This window comes from Bidens hawaiensis, unplaced genomic scaffold (genome assembly GCF_021521415.1).
Source record: "Bidens hawaiensis isolate Kalapana, Puna unplaced genomic scaffold, B.hawaiensis_p1.1 tig00022664_1, whole genome shotgun sequence".
Lineage (NCBI taxonomy): Eukaryota > Viridiplantae > Streptophyta > Magnoliopsida > Asterales > Asteraceae > Bidens > Bidens hawaiensis.
This window is the reverse complement of record NW_027493531.1, coordinates 243,186-258,702: the sequence shown is the minus strand read 5'-3', so window position 1 is coordinate 258,702 and position 15,517 is coordinate 243,186. Positions and strand designations below refer to the sequence as shown.

The 15,517-nt window shown below is 34.3% G+C and overlaps 1 pseudogene across 1 annotated transcript; it reads right to left on the bottom strand.

The window, feature by feature from the left end:
* Window positions 1-6,587: 6,587 nt before the first annotated feature.
* Window positions 6,588-14,037, bottom strand: LOC143565942 (uncharacterized; annotated as a pseudogene). Its single transcript, XR_013141153.1, has 4 exons — window positions 13,736-14,037; window positions 13,368-13,423; window positions 7,459-7,605; window positions 6,588-6,710 (listed from the first exon to the last, which is right to left on the bottom strand). The product of XR_013141153.1 is annotated as an uncharacterized LOC143565942 (transcript).
* Window positions 14,038-15,517: the final 1,480 nt, after the last annotated feature.

Below are 15,517 nucleotides of genomic sequence, written 5' to 3'. Positions count from 1 at the left end.
AAAAAATAAACAAAATACAAATCCGGACCAGGGGGGTTCGAATCCGCGCCCTGGCTGGGTCTTGGGTTTAATCAACGTGCCCACTGGCCAACTGAGCCAGTGGATAACATGTTAAGACTTTGAAACAGAAAACATAATACCATAAATTCAGATAAATCCCCAATTCAAAAGAACCCTAATCCAATTAATTTCAATTAATCATTGTTTACCATCAGTCAATCAAAATTGGCAGAGGGCTTTTGTTCCCAATTGAAAACCGATACAAACGCATGTCACCATTACCTTAATTGGTTACGAATTGCACGAGAACGACGAGTTAGGGTTGTGGCCAGAAGACGAATTCAAACGAGAACAATAACTGATTATTAGATGCAATTATCTTAGGGTTATGTTCGGGATTGCAAGGAGGTGGTGTATGCTCGTTTAATTGCATTTTGGTTGAATATTTATAGGGTTATAGGATCAAATTAACCGCGGCCAGAGAGTTAATGAAATTGATACGATTCGATACAAATTAGCTGTTAATTACGCGTTATATTATAATAAGAAGGAGCGTGCATGATAAGGATCCAACTAATTAATCAAATTCCACGATTTATGGGTCAAATGAATCAAAATTTGGAAAAGGTGGGGGGGGGGGGGCTGTCGGTGTGACGAGGAGGAGGGAAACAAAAAATATTTTTGTTTAAATTGCCATCTAGTCCCTATGGTTTGGTTTGGTGATCAATTGTAGTAAACATTATAGTGTAGGGGCTAATAATAGGTACTTTAAACGATTATAAATATTTTAATACGAGTCACGTGCAAATAAAGATAAAACTGAATAACATAATTAATAACTCAACGTTTCATTAAATGCGGCGATCCAATTACAAACGGGTAATAAAACGAGTACAAATACTAAATTGAATTTGACGAATGTCACACTGCGACCCATGCACACCCACTAAAACATATAGTAAATTCTACCCATCACATTAAAAAAAGTCTATTTGGGTGATATATGTGAGGTAAACTTTTAGAAATCAAATAAAATGATATGAAAGTCACTAAAGGTAACCTCCTAGAATATAATACATGGTAATACCAGAGCAGTTAAAAAGGTGACATCATACATGAAACTAGTGGTGGACAAACAAGATTTCCCGGTAACAATCCCATATAATGAAGCTATATATCACGCGAACATAAGTTCGACGTAGAAATGGGGTAATTTTTCAGTTAACAAGTGGTTGGCGAACCAGTTTTTGAAGCGTACGTACTCCGGGAAGAAGACAGACTTGAGCGTCGAGAAGTGGGATTGCAAATGAGATTATGAGAACAGGATTGTGTCGATTAGCTTCATGACTGTTATTATTTGTGGGTTATCTTGATTGAAGTTTATAAGGTATCATGGTGATCAATTGACTGGTAGATGTTCAAAATACAGTTAAGGCTTTTTGCATAGTGGTTTAGCTGGAGAAAAAACCACACCGTGAATAGGATATTCGTGTTTATTACCTTAGCTTATTAAATTACCTAATAGAATTCTCATAAACATGTCTTAACAATCTATTATATATATATATATATATATATATATATAGTTTGTGTTTCTAAAACCTGTAACAAATTCGAATTAAGTATGATACAATGGCATATTTTATTCCTCAAAAGTAAAATCAAGATGAAAACAAGTTTCGGGATATGATTAGGGTCGTATAATCGGGACAAATATCACCTAATATCATGCACATACCTGAAATTTCTTTTCTAATAATGAATGCACAAGCTATCGTCACATTACCAGTCTCGAATATAGTTTTTCGGCTTGTTCTAGTCTTTTTTTATTCCTAACATACAGTCTTTCGTGTTTGTGTTCAGTTCGTGTGTGTGTGTTTAACCCTAACAAGATAAGGCCACCACATTAGACGATCGGCCCAAGAGGGAGCCCGACTTCCACGTCGGTGCTGTGACTAGGCAAAGGCAATAATTTACTAAATATTGAAGACTTGTATCTTTAATTCGTTTCATAGATGACATGATTCTTGCTTGTATCCCGTTTTCAAGATTTGTTTCTTATTTTCCAAGTGAATTGTTTGTTTAAATATTATTGAAAGGTTGAATAAAAAAATTAGAAAATTATTTACGGGTTTCGAATATCCGGATTGTGGATGGTAAACTTGAAACATATAAGACAAATATTCGAACTTCGAAGGGTGTTCATATACGTCCAAAGTTCGGATAGTAAATTTTAATATCGGAATATGAAATTTTGGATTCTGAGTTCCAAATATCCATTCGTAAGCGGTAAGCCAAACGGGCCAGCCTCGAGCTTTAATGAACTCGGTCCTGGCTCTTCTACAATTTACACTCTTGGCCCCGGGAATTCTTTTTAATCATACTTAGAATGCAAAGTAAGATTTCTAATAATAACTAGTAAATTTTGCAACATATTTCACTCTTAATTATTGATTATCTAGGGGACACATACTTGTATAATGATTAAAACAAGACCTTACGAATTGTCATAATCCCCCAAAGAAGAGAAAACCCATTCAATCCAAATTGTCTTTTTTTTTAAAAGGCAATAGTTATTCATGCACCCTTTTTGATTATTCACACGCCCTTTTAACACACATTTAAACCCTATATACACCCTATAAAGGGTGTATGAATAACACATCCCTTTTAAAAATTATTTAACACAATTAATAGGCAGCTTTGACACATGAGGATTACTTAAGCCTATTGTATCCTACTCTTAATAATAATCAGTGAGAAAAATCTCTTTTTAATTATAAAAAAAAGGAACCAAATCAATTAATTTTTGAGTTAGATTTGGAAAGTGACATTAACTTTCAACCCTTGGCCAATCAAGAAAACAGATTTTAGAACTCAGGTGAGGGTAAGCGTGTGAAGAATTAGGGCAGGACCGAAAAATCTCAAAGAATCGGCCCGAAAAAACCCGACACCGGACCGACCCTAATATTATATATTTGCATTCGGTCCTTAAAATTTAATCCAATCGGTCTCGGGTGGGGTTCGGGTCTTTGCCCATGAAGACCTAAACACACCCGAAGAACCGATATTTGCCCATCTCTGTCTAGATCATCCTTGGCCTTCATCATATTCTCTATGATTTGAAGATAACTATTTTCACCATTCTCTTATTTTTCATATTCCGTATGATTTGAACATAAATATTTTCATCTTTCTCTTATTTGTTACCTCAATATGCAATTGAACTCCTTGCTCTTGGTATGGTTTGGAGTAAAAAGATAGATGAGAAAGAGAGAGTGTGTGTGAGGATAGATTAGGGAAAAATACGTTATGTATGGATGTGTATGGAGAACATATAAAACCATATTGAAATGAGCACTCTTGCATTTATTGGAAAGAGAATTTTTTTAATAATAATGTATTCATATCTAGTTAGTTTATAACCAGATTGAAATAGCCAGTTTCTCTAGTTATAGATTACACATCTTTTTATATTGTGTGTGTCAGTAGATAAAAGGTTACACGTAATCTTTTAACCTTTGTTTTATACTTCATCTCTCCTCCCTGTTCACAATTTCACATAATTATATATTTGTCTTCTTCTTATCGTCTCTCTTCTTCTTCTTCTTCTTCATTATCATCAACATTCCTAAGGTGTTAACTGTTAAGCAAAGGAAATATGGAAATTCAGCCCCTTGTGTTTCTCGGTTTTAGCCTTCATCCCGAAGAACCGAATCTAAAAAACCCGATACTCGTAATTTTGCTTAGGTCCGGATTTCGGTTACTATTCTATAAATTTTGGTCTCGGGTCGGTCGGGTTTAACCCGGGTCGGGTCGGTTAACTCATTTACACACCCCTAGGTGAAGACCTAAATGAATATCAAAAACTTTAAATTTAAATACGACTAAATAGATTATTTCTGGTCGTGCTTATAAATATCTATCTCTCTATTTTGGCAATCATCAAGACATCAACTATTTGTAGAAGTATAAATAAGGATGTTTATAGAATAAACTTAATCAAGTCATATTCTTCTAATTATAGTAAAAATTATAAATGAGATATCTGCAATTTGCCTCCCTGGAATATATCGTCGCTGGATGCAATAACAACTGAAACGAAATTGCGCATTATGCATGTCTGTGATAATTTGGTGGGGCAGTCTGTGTCATTCCGTTACATAATTTCGTTAACGACCGTTCAGATGGAGGGTGTTTTGGTCTTTTAACAAATAAAAAATTGGCGGGTTAGTCTGTGCCATTCTGTTATTTATTTTTTTTAAAAGCTTGGAAAAACCAGCTTGCCGGGAAAAATGGCAGTCCTACCACCGGGTATTATCTTCTTCCTCCTTCCTCCGTACTCTTTCCCCCTTTCTCCACCCCTCATTCCTTCTTTCCTTACCCCACTTAACTTCCTCCACACTTTCTCCACACTTTCTATATATATAAATAAATACATACCTCCATCTTAGTAGACACCAACACCATCATCGATCACCGGCACCGGTCGCCAACACCATCACCTTCTCAACTTCCGTCTGACACCATCACCGACGCCGTCGCCACCCGCTACACCATCACCGACGCCGCCATCACCGACGACGACCGACACCATCACCTTCGCTTTCCGACAACATCACCGACGCCGACGGCACCACCGCCGTACCTTCACATTCACAATGGCTTTGGTCTTGGTTATTAGGTTCAATCGGGCTCTCTTCGGAGTCCTGATTGGATTGAGTCTCTGAATCCGGATCCGGATTCGGAGAATTTCCTTTCGTTTGGTTGTTACGTTCGCCGGTGAAGCCCGTTTAGCCTTACGAAGAAGGTGGAATCTTGACCCCTTCTCCTTCTGTAGTGTTCCGTAGTGTTCGGGGTCGACACGTTTTATGTAAAATCCCGAAGTTTATAATTCGGGTGTTTTGATATATGTGTTTTGATATATGTGTTTATGTATTATGTTTGTGTAATATATATAAAAGAATGTTTGTGTTCATTGTGTTCGGGCTGGGGTTTGGGGTTCGTTTGGTTGTTTTCAGGGGAAAAGTTTACTAAAAACGGCTCGTTTCTTTGTTTTCGGGTGAAAATTTTACTAAAAAATGGGTCGTTTGGTTGTTTTCGGGCGAAAAGTTTACTAAAAACGGCCGTTTGGTTGTTTTCGGGTGAAAAGTTTACTAAAAAACGGCTCGGTTGTTTTCGGGTGAACATTTTACTAAAAAACGAGTCGTTTGGTTGTTTTTGGGCGAAAAGTTTACTAAAAAATGGCTCGTTTCGTTGTTTTTCGGGCGAAAATTTTACTAAAAAACGGCCCGTTTGGTTGTTTTCGAGTGAAAATTTTACTAAAAAACGGCCCGTTCGTTGTTTTCCGGGCGAAAATTGTACTAAAAACGGCTCGTTTGGTTGTTTTCAGGCGATAATTTTACTAAAAACGGTCTGTTTCGTTGTTTTCGGGCGAAAAGTTTACTAAAAACGGCTCGTTTCGTTGCTTTCGGGTGAAAATTTTACTAAAAAATGAATCGTTTGGTTGATTTAGGGCGAAAAGTTTACTAAAAACGGCTCGTTTCATTGTGTTCGGGTGAAAAGTTTACCAAAAAACGGTTCGTTTGATTGTTTTCGGGTGAAAAGTTTACTAAAAAATGGTTCGTTATAGTTTTGTATAAAAAAAATTGTTGTTTTCGGGTAAAAAATGGTTTAAAAAAAAGTTTGCAAAAAAAAGTTGGGAGATGATGATTATGAGGAGGAAGTCCTTAACCAAGTGAGGAATATATATTTCATGTTGTATAGATATAATAAACATTAGTTTAGTTCAAATGGTTTGTTTTGTTTGTTGTTAACCAAGACGTCGCCGGTTTGAACCACGCCTGCTACGCGATAAATTATAAAATTAATTATAGGCTCAAAGGTATAATGGTTATTTCAACCTTTTTTGGTCAGTCAACTGACGGGAATGGCACAGACTGCCCCGCCAAAATATCACAGACGTGCATAATGCGCAATTTTGTTTTCAGTGGTTATTCCATCCAGCAACGATATATTCCAGGGAGGCAAATTGCAAATTTCTCATTATAAATTAAACTTGAAATAAGGTTCTCTTTGATACTAAGTAGTAAATTGATTCTCAGCTTTTAATTAAACAATAAGATCTCGCAATCAAAAAACACATGGGACCCTAATAATTAATAAGATCAAGTAAGTAGTAGTTTGTGTTGTAAAAAAGCATTTAAGGGATTATGATAGCAAACCAAGGAAAAATATTCAAACATTAGACCTCATGTAGATGGGAATTAAACGCTTACCATTGGGTCACCGCTTGAATGTTGATCCTTAACTTAATTATGTTTTCTAATCTAACCTAGGTGTGTTTGTTGGAGAAAGTAAACTAATCCCGAATGTAGACATGCTGCCAAAAACATCTACTTTTGATGATTTGTGACCAACTTTAAATGCCGAGTAATGCAATAAGGAATTTAATTTACAGGCACCATAATACTATATTTTAAACAAAGTAGACCCGAAGCAAAAAATTCAATAATAAATTTTATAATTGAATTCTATATTGTATCCATTGTTTATATGTTAGCACATTTCATTTGTAATTATATATGTTAATCACTACCATTAATAGACATAATCTTCATCTTAAGCAAGAAAGGGTACAATAATGCTCCTATTAATATAAGCCATGCTCTACTTTGCCTCTTAGATTCGTCTTTCGGTATCGATTTTCTCTATAAAATTAGTTACAGGGTGAAGGGTTGTAAAAACATAAAAGTTGAGAGGTAGAGCCGTCTTATATTTGTCGACTTGATGAGTTACATATTTAGGTGCTTTCTGAGTTCGTATGTGTCTACAACTTTCTTATGGTGGCATTTGCTAAAGTTCCATTGGACGTGGTGATTAGGATAATCTCGTGGCTTACACTTGATGATGCAATACGCCTTTGTTTGACCCAAAAAGATTGGTTTAAACTTCGACTATGTAGTTCTTCTCAACATGAAGAATAGCAGCTTTGGTGTAGTTTGCAATCACTTTCATTTGAATAGTTTGGAGATATATGTTCCTTTCAAGTATTTTGAATAGAATGATAGGGTGATTTCTTAAAAATTAGGGATCTTGTCCTTTAATTTTAACAGCTATATGAACGGTTATAAAACTTTTAACACAAACCGATCATTTATTTGAATTTGGATAGTTGATTAAACCAAAAGGTTTATTTTCTTTTCCTATACAAAGTAGAGTAAAATGACCATTTTATCCTTGTGTGACACATAAGGAAGCTTAAAAAGTTACAGACTAACATTAATTTCATAATCATCACTGGAGATTAAGTTATAGACTAGCATTTGTTGATAAAACGAATTAGTGATACAATCATAGAAAAGTCTACAAAAGTTGAAAGGGAACCCACATATAGAACAGCAGAAGATAAATGAGTGTTGATTTTGGTAAATGGACTCAAGCTCGTTTTTTCCTTACCAACGCGGGCGTCGCATTCGACTTTACAGAAAGCGGTAAGAGCCCACGTAAGATGGCTAAAACTGCAAAACCCAAGAAGGGGTAATACATCAGTAATAGCTTTTCTGATGCTTTTCCGGATCCCACCATTTCAGACAGAATTGCAACCTGGAGTGGAAAACAAAATGCAAGAAAATGAAATGATTATTCATATACATAATAATATTAATAATTAAATAGGGTCAAGTTATTCTATAAAGGGTAACAAAAATGAGAAGTGTAAGAATCCATAAATAATTGACAAGTGTTAAGTGGGGACCAAAAGGAAAAGGGTATAGAGGTAATTATACACATTTTCTCTCTTCACATGCAAGGCATATGTTAATACACCTATCATTTTAGAACATCTATAACTTTTTCGTATGATATTTTTTTTTAAAAAAAAATCATCATAATAACAAGCGTTTTTTTATCTTTAACATGAGTATGCTTTTTGTTATATAAAATTTAAAACAAAAATTACGTCATTGTGTCTCCATTGTGTCTTTTCGCTTATCATTGTGTCTTTTTTCGTCATTGTGTCTTTTCGCACACCGTTGTGTCTTTTTCTGTCATTGTGTCTTTTCGCTTATCATTGTGTCTTTTTTCGTCATTGTATCTTTTAACTCATCATATTATTTTTTTTAAATACTAAAACACCATTGTGTAATAATAATAAGTAAAAATAATGATAAAATAACAACAAATTATCTAATACATAAAACACAATGATTAATACATGTTACACAATAACTTGAAACGTAAAACACAATGGTGAATACGTATAACATAATGACCTAAAACGTAAGACACAATGGTGAATACATATAAAACAATGACCTAAAACGTAAGACACAATGGTGAACATATATAACACAGTGACTTGAAACGCAAAACACAATGGAAACAACATATTACACAATGACTTGAACATAATATACAATGAACGCAATACTAATTTTTCTCAAATTAAATGAATTTGTCATATGTCAATCTGAATAAATGACAATGAACGTATTACACAATGACTAAAAGTTAATGACCAACAAAACGACACAATTACGTAATCTTTATTTTAATTTTTGTCATTAAATGAGTACAAATTGAAAAATATAATGATCAAATCTATAATACAATTCATATGAAAACTCAACTAAAAGACACAATGAACAACAAAAACAACACAATTAAAAAAAGGGAAAATTACAAAATTAAATATTTTTACTTACTCAATTAATTAGCCGGCTTCGTTTAGCCTCCAATTTTTTTTCTCCTAGCCAATATGTTTTAGCCATTAGCAATAAATACTTTACCTATTAAATTTGGGGTAGGTAAAGTATTTATTGTTGTATAGTTTTAAAAAAAATAAAATGTAGTGAATATGGTTGTATAGTTTTATAAAAATGGTTGGTGAAAAATTAAATTTGGGGTAAGTAAAGTATTTATTGCTGATGGCTAAAACATGCCGGCTAGGAGAAAAAAAATTGGCGGCTAAGTGGAGCCGGCTAAATAATTGAGTAGGTAAAAATACTTAATTTTGGGGGCTAAATTTACACCGGCTAAGAAGACGGCTAAGTGAAGCCGGCTAATATTTAATAGAGTTGGTAAGGTTGGTAAAATATTCAATTTTGACGGCTAAATTTACACCGGCTAAGAAGACGGCTAAGTGAAGCCGGCTAAATATTTAACAGAGTTGGTAAGGTTGGTAAAATATTCAATTTTGGCGGCTAAATTTACACCGGCTAAGAAGACGGCTAAGTGAAGCCGGCTAAATATTTAATAAGGTTGGTTAAATATTCAATTTGGCGGCTAAAACTAGACGGCTAAATGAAAAAAAAAGCGGCTAAGTGAAGCCTTAGCCTACAAGCCGAGTTGGAGCTGGCTAAAAAGGAATATTTGAAGCCGGATAACTAAATAGACACGTATCCCGAAGCCGGCTAAGAGTCAAAGACGCCGGCTAAATAACCATATATGTAGGCTAAGTTTAGCCGCCTTTGCACGTGTCGAATTTTTATTGGTTAAAGGTGGGACCCGTTTACTTTTCATAAAATTCCGTGCCCATAAAGTGGCGGCTAAGGCTTAGCCGCCTTAGCCGGCTTAGGTGACGTGTCAGCTGTTTATTGGTCAAAAAACCAATGATTGGAGAGATGTAAGCTAAATAGACATGTCTGTTTTGATAAATTATTGGTCAAATATGTTTATTTCTGTAATTTTCCCTTAAAAAAACCCATTAATTTTTTTTTTAATTTTTATATAAGAATATGATACTCATATTAATGATAAAAATCGTTTATTATTATGATGAATTTTTTTTAAAAAAAAATAATGTTGTATGAAAAAGTTATGGACATTTTAAAATGATAGGGGAATTAACATGTGCATTGCATGTGGATAGTGAAAGTCAACAAAGGTGGGTTATTACCTTCATGCCATTTCCATCAATTTTTATTTATTAACTTAATCTCAACCATTTAAATCTAAGAATTCTCATCATTTTTATTTTTGTTGTCATTTATATTTTAAGTTTAACATGATTACAGTAGTTATTTTTGGTACAAGATGGGAAATACTTCATTATGCCATGAGTGACTTTTAACCCTTTGACTTGTTTCTTTATTAGTTACATACCTTAGTATTTGAGCCTTTAACAAACAAAATATAAACTTGAATCCTCCCTTCTGTTTAATTAGATTGGTTTTAACATAAAACACGACCCGTTTGAATAAGCGGGTCAATCTGAAGTGGGGAGTCAATTAAAATAAGAAGAGTAGCATCGCAGTGAGAGTGGACACACCATACATCAAACAGGTGGTGGGCAGCCAAGATTTCCCAGCGACAATCCCATACAAGGAAGCCATGGACAAGGGCCACGCGAAGAGAAGCTCGACCAAGGAAGACATGGGGTTTCTCAGAGACCAGATAGTCTCCGTATTCGTGGGTGTACCAGGTCTTGAGGTGTACGAGGATCTCCGGGAACATAGGATTAGGAAGACATGTCTGGCCATCCAGCAGTGGGGCTGCGATTGCGATTGCGATTGTGAGGAACAAGATGAACATCGATTACTACTGCCCCCATTCAATTGATTTTCAAATTGTGTGAGATCTTAAGACGTAACTGCCTTACATCTGTTTTATATTATTTTACAAGATAAATTATTAAGGGGATGCTATGCTAAATGTATCTCTCCATCCCATTGTTAAAGAAATTAAAAGTCTCGAGGAGGGGCATGACAAATACTTAAATAGAAGAAGAGATGGTACGTTTAGCATGACACATTATTAATAATACTTTTAAGATTACAAAAATATTATCTAAATATAAAATTATATAACTAGTCTTACACCATGGCTTATCCTCGTTCCGAATTTTCGGATTTCAATTTGTCACGTTCGGGTTTTTCTGATTCTTTTGTACCATGTAGACAAATTGATTACGTAAATATTGTTTAATAATCTAATACTACGAAAACAACCCGCCGTGTTGTGACGGTGCCCTAATGTAAATTCGGCCGGCATCAGTTAAGTTCGTTACGACACCGATACTAAATCTAGAAAAAAATGTAAACGTTTAAAATTGTATCGGCGCATGTACAACTTATAATCAAAATGACATGAACTTGGTTACGATGCAGCTTATGATACAAATAATATATTTAAAATGATGTCTACTTGATCGTTAAAATCCGGGCATTGCGGTGGTGAGTCGATGCGAATTCGGCCGATATCGAATATGTTCGTTTTGATTCAGAAAATAGACGTAAATTGTAATATTTTCAACTTAAAATGTTTAAAACAAATAGAATAATAAAAGTTCAATAAATATCACCCACCATAAACAACATCAAATAACCAAATGAGAGAAGTTAGAAAAGAATGGCTGGAATATGAGTCTCAAAGCCTTAAATTTTAGGGTATTGTCAAACAAACAAATAGACATCCATCAAGGCAAACAAACCAAATTGTTTAACTATCAAAAGGATTTGAATAAATATCACAACTTAACTAATATAATATTCAAAAAATGAAAGTTGTGGCACCGACATATCATTATTTATCTATGTATATAACTAGTATTTTATCCGGCGCGTTGCGCGGGGGCAGGTACGTAAAATTCGAGCGGTGGTAAAACCCAAACGTTGAGATTGTAAGCCAACACGAATTTGGTCGGTTTCGGTTACATGTGTTATTGTACTGGAACTAAAACAAAAAAAAAAGAACAATGGGGTAGAGTCGGTCGGTAAAAATCGAACGTTGGTAAAATCAAACCGTTATCGATCCCATGTGTTGAAGCGGTCAGTCTACGCGATTTCGGTCGGTTTCTGTCACGTTCGTTGTTGTACCGGAACTAATAAAAATTACCATTCGGTTGGTTTCGTTACGTTCTCTATGATACTAGAACTAAAACAAAACAAAACCCGGTGAGTTTACGCGAATCCGGTCGGTTTCTGTCATTTTGTTACGATACTATAACCAAAATAAAACAAAACATAAACAAAATTGATTTTCGATCGATTTTTGTTACTTACGTTACGGATTTGAACTAAAAAAACAAAACAAATACTACCTATAAGCCCATAGGGACTTTGTGGCATCGAAGTTTCAAATTAAGCATTCGGTTGGTTTTCATTACGTTCGCTATGATACTAGAACTAAAACAAAACCCGGTGAGTTTACACGAATCCGGTCGGTTTCCATTATTTTGTTACAATACCATAACCAAAAAAACATAAACAAAATTGATTTTGGATCGATTTTTGTTACATACGTTACGGACTTAAACTATAAAAACAAAACAAAATAATTACTAACAATAAGGTGCCGTAAAGTGGCCCATAGAGACTTTGCGGCACCAAAGTTTCAAATTATTATATATAATAATTACCTAATGGTCTAATAAGACATGGGGTCACGTTGTGTCGTGACTTGGTCTTACATTGGTGATGTCTACTACACTGGGTGAGATGATGACATGGATACAGCTTTGAAGTTCGATCGGGTTGATTATATATATGTGTCATCTGATAGGTTTTATTATGATTCATAAACGACTTGGTATTTGATAAGAACCCACATAATAAACAAATGATATTTGATGATATTTTTTATTTTTCTTTTCTTTGGTATAGTAGCAGGAATCGGAAATGCAAAATGTCTAGGTTCTAGTGGTTCAAGGATCATTATCATACATGTAATTTTCTTCCTTTTCATAGCAGTCTTGCTAGGTTTAATTCCTTTTACTTATATGCCTTAAAAAAGACGTTATCACTATCTGATTTAGTTCATGTCATAATTTGTACTCCATGATACAACATTAATGTATACCATGACACGGCATTAAGTTTTTTTATACGTACAATCATCGCCACTATTGTGGATGATAAAGGGTTGAGTTCGGGATAGGTTTAGTATCCTTACATTTCTTTCACCTAAAACTAAAGCTTAAGCTTATTTTAAAATAATATTTGAAATGTCTCGAAACTCAAGCATATTTCTACTGATTTAAAATCGTCAAATAATTCATGATTTAACATTATGATGTGACAATATCACATAGCATATCGTTATCACCAATTCATGATAAAAATTAAAATATGACAGTGGTTTAAGAACGAAAGAAAGTGGTCCCTTAATGAAAGCTATACAGGTTAAACCTCAGCCTGAAAGATTTAATAATGCAAACCAGATTATCCATACTTCCACGTTGTCAACCCCTATATGTCATACCCTAATATGAATTATTCTATGAGCCAATTAAATATCCAATTAAATTTTTTTACCTTAAAATCAGCATACATCCTACTTATAAATCCTAAATTCATACTAAATAAAACTAGATTAATGCACACATCAAAACGGGAAAACAAAAATTAAGAATGGGAAGATAATAATACCATAGAAGTCAAAGTAGAGACACCATACATTAAACAAGTGGTGGGCAACCAAGATTGATAGAGACCGATTCGAGATGGTCAATCTCCCAAGATAGTTAATCCGTTGAGTGGATCAAGCTCCAAAGAAATAAGAGAAGAACAAGACTAACTTTGCAACATTTTTCTTCCCTTCTTCTAACTAAACAATGATGCCATTTTATAGGCTTACAAGAAAAATAAAATAAACTACCACTAAACCATTACTACTAATAATAAGGAAATATGTAAACATGGAAGTTAAATAAATTGGTTAATATAGGGCCACGTTGTGAATGTGCATGTTAGCTACGCAGGATTGTGGACATGCAGTTAGGCACGTATCAAAGATGTTCCAGCAACAATCCCATATCATGAAGTGATCGATAGAGGCCACGCAAACAGAAGCTCAAGCCAAACAATCCAACGAAGAAACGGGGCTTTTCAAAGACCAAATAATCTCCGTACTCGTGTGTATACCAGGTGTTGAGTCGTACGAGGATGTCCAGGAACATGTTGGAAGGCAGGCTGGTTTGAGCATCGAGAAGTGGGGCCCCAAGTGCGATTATGAGGAAGAAGATGAACAGGATTGCATCGACTAGCTTCATCAATGCACCCATTGATGATACTTGTTTGGGTTTTGGTTTTGTTTTTATGTGCCAAGTAACTGAAATATGGATGGGATTTGTTTGAATTATGAACTGGTAAGCGGGCTAGATCTGTTCTTCATTATTTTATGCATGTTTATGACACTCTCGATTAAAGTAATCACAAGATGTCAATAAATTATTTATATAACTAATCTCACACCATTTCTTGCCTCGAATATCTTACACTATGTGATTTTGTTCATGCCACTCTCAATTTTTAATATCAAATTAGATTATTCAAAAATTAAGTAAAAAACAAGCTTCAAATCACTATCTTCAAGTCACTATTCACAGTCTGTACGTGTTATTGGTCGACAATCAGTCATCCGTACTTAATCTTGATGCTAATGAAATAAAAGTATAAGGTGGAATTATAGGTTTAAATGTACATACTAAACTAAAAAAACATTTATCTAAATAACTAGGATTGACAAAACAAAATAAATATTATGCAATTTTTTTTTAAAAAAAAACTTGTGATCCTATCCTTGCGGTTTATGAGTGTTGGTGGACTTGTGAACACAAACCTATGAACTTATCACTGGTCAACTTACTTTGGGTCTAAGATGTAACTATCCATGGTTTTTCAGTTTTGGCGGACTTAAGCAAACCTATGGTTGATTTAATTTCAGAGTCTAAGGTATGACTTGGGCCAAATAACATGAACGATTTGTGTAATTAAATCTTATTTCTTACCATTCATTTAAAAAAAAAGGGTTGTGCATTTGAATCAATGTAACTTCCAGTCAATGTATTATCTATATCTATATTACATTATAATATAGATGGGCACCTTTTCATCTTTCTATATTCTCTCACATTGAGACGCCGTAATATTTATTGTCTCATTATGTCTCCGGAAAGTACTCATGTAAGGCCCCGTTACCGGTGTCCTACTTTGGACGTTGGATTTACTCATAAACGCAGTTCTAAATATCAGAGTTAATTAAAACTTTACGCGGAATATAAAACTTCAACCATAGCAAATTACATAACTTTCAAATCTTGTCTTAACAAGCATTCATAGTTATTTAAAATCAAAACATAGTCTTTAAAACATCATAACATTTCCTTGAGATGCCAGTATCTTTAATTCCATGCCATGTGTCTTCATCAAGCGAGCTGTCTCATCCTACTCACCTGTATGCATACTAAAATTCAGCTACGCTGAGTGAGTTCTAGTTAATCAGATAACTTACTTTATGTAACAACTCGGTTTTTCAAGTTAATATTTTATATTAAATACCTAATCCATTTCGACATTCGGGTTAATTTTTATCACGTTTATCAAGAATATTTTTCATTATTTAATATTATATAAACTTTCAAATATTGGCAAAAATACCCCAAACTAAAACTTTTACCTCTATATGCTTCCACCTCATTATTACAAGGACTAAATTGCAAATTTGATATTAATATTGTTATACCCGTTTACCCGGACCCGTATCCATGTGACCCGTGACCCGTTTATGTTTCTTGAAG